The sequence below is a fragment of the Lycorma delicatula genome, chromosome 2 (assembly GCF_047948215.1).
Source record: "Lycorma delicatula isolate Av1 chromosome 2, ASM4794821v1, whole genome shotgun sequence".
In the NCBI taxonomy this organism is placed as follows: domain Eukaryota; kingdom Metazoa; phylum Arthropoda; class Insecta; order Hemiptera; family Fulgoridae; genus Lycorma; species Lycorma delicatula.
Genome location: NC_134456.1, coordinates 49,289,108 through 49,297,270, shown reverse-complemented (window position 1 = coordinate 49,297,270; position 8,163 = coordinate 49,289,108).

Below are 8,163 nucleotides of genomic sequence, written 5' to 3'. Positions count from 1 at the left end.
AAGGTCTGAATATTAAAAATGTTGAGCTGAAAACCTGTTACCATTCTGTTTGAGCATTCTACTGGATGGATTAGCCTAATTTTCTTTTTTTTTTATTCTGCTCAGAATGACCCACAGGTATGTTCACAAGCGTCATCAGATTCCAAACTTGAATGTCTTCTTATTACTCACAGGAAAATCACTTTGAACTGTCATCAATGCTTAATGACATATTTGTGGGTCATTCCAAGCAAATAAAAAATATCAGCCCAATCCATCCAGAAGGACTGGAAATAGGTTTTGAACATACATTTTACCTGTAGTAGGAAAATAAACAGATGAACAAGGTGGTTGGGGGGGTGAGACATGTAAAGGGAAAAGGTTTTTAGCTGATTTTTTAAATATATAATATTACTTTGTGATGTTATATATTATCCTACTGTGGAGCAGAAAGGAGCTACTAGTAAATGTAATAAGCATTTACTTATAACAGTAGATACGACCTTCAAAAGAAAGGATGTGACTGCAAGTGAAAATATTTTTAAGCAGTTATGAAACTGTGAATACTGTTTTGTATATGTCATTTAGAAAATTACTTCCTGTGTTTTATGATTATTTTTTTCCTATTCATTATTGATGCATTTTTAGTTTATAGTTTCAGTTTCATTTATCAGTAATTAAATGTTTGTATTAAATGAAAATTGCTATGTTGTTATTACCTGTAATAAAAAAATATAAAGGCATATCAGAATGAAGAACAGACTTATAAATTAAACTTTGACAGAAACTACCCAGCTAGGCTTGTGAAATAATCATTAATGTTACAGATTTCATATAAGATAAATCTAAATATTATAAACTAGTGAATTTTTTTTCAGTACATCAATGCAATAATAGAGCTTTTTGATTGCTGGTGGAGTTTCAATTAATACAATTGAAAACATTTGCAAAGAAAAAGAAAATCTTTTTAGAGTAGGAGATTATCATTCCAAGTGTAATTGGAAAAAAATATATACAGTGATTGAGCTAAGCAATTTTGATAGGTCCTTGGCCAGACATCTGTAAAAAGCATATACTAAATATGCACTACCATATAACAACAGTACATTATTTTTCCACAAAAGGATGTTACCTACTTTCCTTGAAATAAAAGAAAAACTAAAAAATGACATTGACTTTCATGGTAGTATCTGGAGTATTTTTTTTTTTGTCTTCAGTCATTTGACTGGTTTGATGGATCTCTCCAAGATTCCCTATCTAGTGCTATTCGTTTCATTTCAGTATACCCTCTACATCCTACATCCCTAACAATTTGTTTTACATATTCCAAACGTGGCCTGCCTACACAATTTTTTCCTTCCACCTGTCCTTCCAATATTAAAGCGACTATTCCAGGATGCCTTAGTATGTGGCCTATAAGTCTGTCTCTTCTTTTAACTATATTTTTCCAAATGCTTCTTTCTTCATCTATTTGCCGCAATACCTCTTCATTTGTCACTTTATCCACCCATCTGATTTTTAACATTCTCCTGTAGCACCACATTTCAAAAGCTTCGAATCTTTTCTTCTCAGATACTCCGATTGTCCAAGTTTCACTTCCATATAAAGCAACACTCCAAACATATACTTTCAAAAATCTTTTCCTGACATTTAAATTAATTTTTGATGTAAACAAATTATATTTCTGACTGAAGGCTCGTTTCGCTTGTGCTATTCGGCATTTTATATCGCTCCTGCTTTGTCCATCTTTAGTAATTCTACTTCCCAAATAACAAAATTCTTCTACCTCCATAATCTTTTCTCCTCCTATTTTCACATTCAATGGTCCATCTTTGTTATTTCTACTACATTTCATTACTTTTGTTTTGTTCTTGTTTATTTTCATGCAATAGTTCTTGCGTAGGACTTCATCTGTGCCGTTCATTGTTTCTTCTAAATCCTTTTTACTCTCGGTTAGAATTACGATATCATCAGCAAATCATAGCATCTTTATCTTTTCATCTTGTACTGTTACTCCAAATCTAAATTGTTCTTTAACATCATTAAAGTATATATATTAAGTATTAAAGTATATATAGCAAATGTTAAGAAAGGACTAAGCTGAAAAAAAGTTAATCTTAAGTACAGCTTTATAATTTCTTAGACATTAATTTTACCCAGGATTAATAGTTAAAAAATTATTAATAATCACTTCCTATGTCTTCTTTCAGAATACTAGTTTTAACTTTCCAATTATTTTTCATAAATGAAAATAATCATTCATTAACAAAGTTATTCCGCCTTGAATCATATAATTGTAAGTGGAGAATGTCAGATAAAGTGTTTTTATTTTAAACTGTGTAATCTACTAGTTAAAAATGAGTAAAATCTTTGAATAACTTAAAAATTTATACATGGGTTTTCCAATTTTTACTTCCTTGTACGTTCAAGGAAGTACTGTATTTGTGAAAAATTTTGGTTTCAGATTTCAACAGAAATATCCATTTTGACTAGTTTCAGTATGATGTCTATGTATGTATCTCGTAAACTCAAAAACAATTAGCCGTAGAATGTTGTAATTTTGGATTTAGGACTATTGTAACATCTAGTTGTGCACTTCCCGTTTTGATTGCAATCAATTGGATCAAAAGTTCCCAAAATACAAAAATTTGGATTTTGGACTTTTTCTTAACTGCAGTAACTTATTACACTCATCGAGAGCTTTTCAATGATATATCAAGTGGTACTTATTTTCATTGGTTCCAGAGTTATAGCCAAATAAAATTTTAATTAATGAAATATTTGTATCTTACAACAGGAAGACACATTGGTTCAAATCCAACTTTATTTCCTTTTTTTTATTTAAAAATATTGATTTATTAATAATTATTAACCTCTGATTGTAAAATAAAATTTTCAATAAATATTAATTCAATAATAACAATAAAAAAAATCAGAAGTTATTAATGAAATAACAAGAAGTTATTAATGAATTTTATGTACTTTTCAAAATGTGTATATGTAATTTAATAGGCGTGCAAGGAAGTCATATGGTGTCCACATCAGATTTGTGTAATCTAAAATGGTCCACATAATTTTCTATGTTTTAGGATAAAAGAAATGAACTTTAGGCAATTGTTAAGATTTTTATTTGACACCAGAATCAGAATGCATTTTAAAAGATTTGATTGAATAACTAAATACTTGTTAATTGAAGGAGCTAAGAATATGGAGGAGCAAAATTATTTTAAACTCTTTGACACATTAAGCCTGTAAAAAGTCCTTGCACATTCTATGAAAAGATTGGTTCAAGCATTGCAATGTTTTAATTTTTCTCCTTCTATTAGGAGGTTGATTTATGAGAGTTTGCACTCTTACTGTACTATTTGTTGATACATTCTTGCGCTTAATAAAATCTCAGAATCTGGTGGATTTATGAGAAGTGGTTTTCTTGCAGCAAGACTTCATTTAAAATTTATATATTTTTATTGATATTACCATGATTGGATGAAATTAAAAGAGATATGTATGGGTCACAATTCATTTTTAGTCTGTCAGGAAGGAGTAAGCTTTTAAAAGTAAGTAATTTATCATATCTATTCAGTATTTCCTGAAATTACTTTTGGAATCAAACTGTTTTTATGTAACAGTATAGACTATATAATATCCAAATCGGTAGAGTAGATTGTTAAATATAATTGGTATATACATTTTTTGTGAACTTCTTTTACTGTTTAACCAAGTTAAGTACTAGCAGCACACATAAGTATGTGATGAATGATTTTGGGTCGGTTCCAGTGGCGGCTCATAGGTAACGTTAGTGGGGGTGCTGCTCCAGAAAATTTTTTTCTGAGCCTTTTCAAGGCAATGATTAAAGTTTTCTGTAAAAACAAATGAATCAAATAGAATAGCTGGAAGCAGTATTATCTGATTCTACACTTAATCACATTCAAAAATATGGTATACGGTTTTAAGCACATTGTGCTTAAAAAACATACTCAGTTTAACCGAATAAATAATAAAATGTCAATACAGATAATATTATTAGATAAGAACCTAATAAAATGTCTGCTTAATAACACTATAGTCCAACGATGGTTAATTTAAATTTCTATGTACACTTAAACAAATACATAAGTAGTTTTTATTAATTACCTTCTCTTTTGCCCTTCCAGCCTGTTTTCAGACAGATTTGGCAAACAAAGAGCCCGTCATCTTCTGATCACTACTGAAAAAACAACTTTCATATTCCTTCCACCAACTAAACTAGAAAAGGGAACGAATAAGGAGCATTTCATACACACAGTAAAAAAAAAACTACCTTCCGCCAGGATCGGCACTGTTGGAGCAACAGTACTCTCTCTGCTTCCCAGTCTAACAGGCAGTTTCCTATGTGCACATGCATACATCAGCCAAACACCACGCCGCTGAAACTGTGAAGCGCACAGTTCCATACAAAGATTTTTGTATCTTTTTCATATACTGAGGATGGCTGCCGACATTAAGCTTATTATATATTGTACAAGTATAAAGAAAAAAAGACTCATTATATTAAATGTTATCGATAATATCAAGTGAAAATAGGGGGTGCTGCACTTCTACAGTGCCTATACATTAGCCGCCACTGGTCAACTCTTTTTGTTTATTCTATGAACTGCAATTTTTATTAAACCATCATACAATACTATGTAGTTAAAGTACTTGTTCATGTGGGCTAATTTTTTTAAGCTCCCCTTTTTTTTAATGTATGCCTTGTGAAATAAAGGATAAAATGTTTATAAAGGATGAAATGTTTCAAATTTATTTATGTAAACTAATTTAGCTTAAGATTGAATTTATTTTTCTTTTATAAGCTAACCAAAAAATGATTAATCTTTCAAAGGAGTCTACATCATCTTCATCTATATATATAAAAATGTTAAGTTCGTTTGTGTACGCTTCAAAAACTCAAAATGTTTTGCACCGTTTGAACTCAAATTTTAGCACGATATATAACCCGCATCAAAGATTGTTTTCATCTATTTTTAATAAATTTATCTATTTTTAATTTCGAAATGTAAATAAAGTAAAACCAATCAGATCAATGCAAGATGGCCACTGTCTAACACAACGACCAAATTTCTTTGAATTATATAACAGCTAAAACATCTGTATTTTATTTTTTAAAAAACACGATAAAAAAAATTTAGCGCGATATATAACTCGCATCAAAGATCGTTTTCATCTATTTTTAATAAATCTATCTATCTATTTTTAATTTGTACAGTTTTCTAATAAATAAGAGGCTAATAAGTCAGATGGAAATGTAAACAAAGGAAAACCAATCAGATCAATCCAAGATGGCCGTTGTCAAACACAACGACCAATCACAAAGAGCCCGTATGGCCGTTGCCAATGTAAACAAAATCACAACTGATTAAGTAACAAATTTCTTTGAATTATATTTAACAGCTAAAACATAAGTATTTTATAATTTAAAAAAAAACACCAAAACAAAAAGAAAAGCCACCAAGAAGGATGACTTACAGTAAATAAATTAAAACACCCAACTTTCTTATAGCCCAGATAGACTTAAGACTATGCAAACAAAAAAAGTCGAAATAACTAAATACACAGAAAATAATATCCCTACATAATGACCAAAAAATCCTTTGTTAGGTTAAATATTCACTTTTGTCTGAATTTACAACGAAGCATTGATAAACATTGAAGATTAGTGCTTAGCTAATGCAAATAAAGTTCTTAGTCAATTGGGAATGCCAGCACCCAACCGAGCTGCGATTGCTTCATTTGATGTGGAACAGAGTTACAACATTGGTGATCTTCAGTCATATGTCCAATCAAACATTCCCAAATTAACGCGTGAACAGAAAGGCATTTATGATCGCATAATGCAAATGATAAATGACGGAGTTGCGGGAACCTTCTTCTTGGATGCGCCAGGAGGAACTGGGAAAACATTCCTCATTAGATTTATTCTAGCAACGGTTCGATCAAAAAATGACATAGCCTTAGCTCTTGCTAAGGCTATTCGTCTGGAATAGCTGCGACATTGTTACCAGGTGGAAGGACTGCGCATTCAGCTCTGAAGTTGCCATTAAATATGCAAATCATTGAGACTCCCACGTGCAATATTTCCAAAGCATTCTGTATGGGAAAAGTATTACAAAAATGTAAACTCATTGTTTGGTATGATTGCACGATGGCACATAAAAAATCCTTTAAAGCTCTTGATCGATCGTTACGAGATTTACGTGGAAACGTTCAACCATTCGGGAATGCTTTGATATTGCTCGCAGGAGATTTTAGGCAAACAATTTCTCGATCGACACCAGCAGACGAAATAAATGCTTGCCTGAAATATTCAACACTTTGGCGACACGTACGTACATTGCAGTTGACTACGAATATGCGTGTCCAGTTGCAGAATGATCCATCAGCTGAAGTATTCTGAAGACAGTTACTGGACATTGGAAACAGACAGCTGCCAGTCGATGAGACCTCTAGACGAATATCATTTCCTGATAATTTTTGTAATTAAGTAACATCGAAAAAATATTTCCTGATATTCAAATTAATCATAGAAATCACGATTGGCTCAGTGAACGAGCTATACTTGCCGCAAAGAATAAAGATGTCTATCAACTTAATAATGTTATTCAATCCAGCATTCAAAGTGAGGAAATTACATATAAGTCGATAGACACCGTTGTGGAAGCAGATGAAGTAGTTAATTATCCAATGGAATTTTTAAACTCACTTGATCTGCCACCACACATATTAAAATTGAAAATAGGTGTGCCAATTATCCTGTTGCGGATAATTGCTGTTAATCAGCCAAAACTATGCAACGGCACGCGACTTGCAGTTAAGAAATTGATGAATAACGTAGTGGAAGCAACGATTTTAACTGGGCCTTTCAAAGGTGAAGATGTCCTCATTCCTCGAATACCCATGATCCCGACCGATACACCATTTCAATTTAAAAGATTGCGATTCCCAATTCGATTGGCATTTGCAATCACAATCAATAAAGCTCAAGGTCAATCTTTAGAATTGTGTGGTTTAGATTTAGATGCGGATTGCTTCTCACATGGACAACTTATGTGCGTGTTCCCGAGCCGGCAAACCAGATAGCCTTTATATCTACGCGACAGTGGAAACAAAAAAATATTGTATATACACAAGTATTAAAAAATTAAACTTCTATGAAACGTATGCTTTGTTTTGTTTCTCATTTCTCATCCATGCAACCACAATGTGCCACAGCGAAGCGTGGCGGGTACAGCTAGTTAACAATACATTCATTATTACTTGGACATAAGTCCAGTTAATATAATTGGTATATAAGTCACTTCAAAGAAGAAAAATAATTAGAATGTATAATTTTAATAATGAAATTAAATTAAAAAAAATATCAAGTAACGTACAAAAATATAAATTTACAATTTTTAATATAAATATGTACGGTTACATTTATAATTAATTAAATTTAGAAAAGACACAAAAAAGAGTCACTCTCAGAAAAAAACAATAAATAATTACTATGCCTTATTAAGTTGTTTGAGTTTATCATTTAATATCACATTTCTATTATTAACTTAATGAAATATGAAAATAAAAAAAAGCAAAACATTGCAAAATTTTCCTGTCACTGTATGTTATGTTCAGAAAAATTTTTAAATGGAAATAGTACAATAAAATTAAGATAAATTTATTTAATTTTAAATAAAAATTATAAATATTATTATTACTGTGCTTTTACAAACAAGAAAAATCAATCTATATCACTAATAAACATAATTTTTGTTTCCTAACATGCAATACATGATTTTAATTAGTTTTTTTTATGTTGAAAAGTAATATGAACTCAGAATCTTTCTATCACCAACCATTTTTGAAAAATCTTTTAATTTTAAGTATTTTTTTCATTTTTCAACGTATAGTTACCATTTTAAGCTCCTATATTGTATTTTATTAGCTCATTTTTCATTGTTTAACTTTGTTAACATAATTTGTAAGATATAAATAAACAATACTAGACAAAAAAAAATCATATCATAGTCGTATATTATAACATAATATCTAATACTGAAGAGTGAGTCTTCGTGGACAAGATTAATCATTTGTATGCATGTCAAAACATGTAGCTGAAAATACAGCTGTGTTGTTTGTATTAAGCACTGCATTTAGAAATGCAAATTA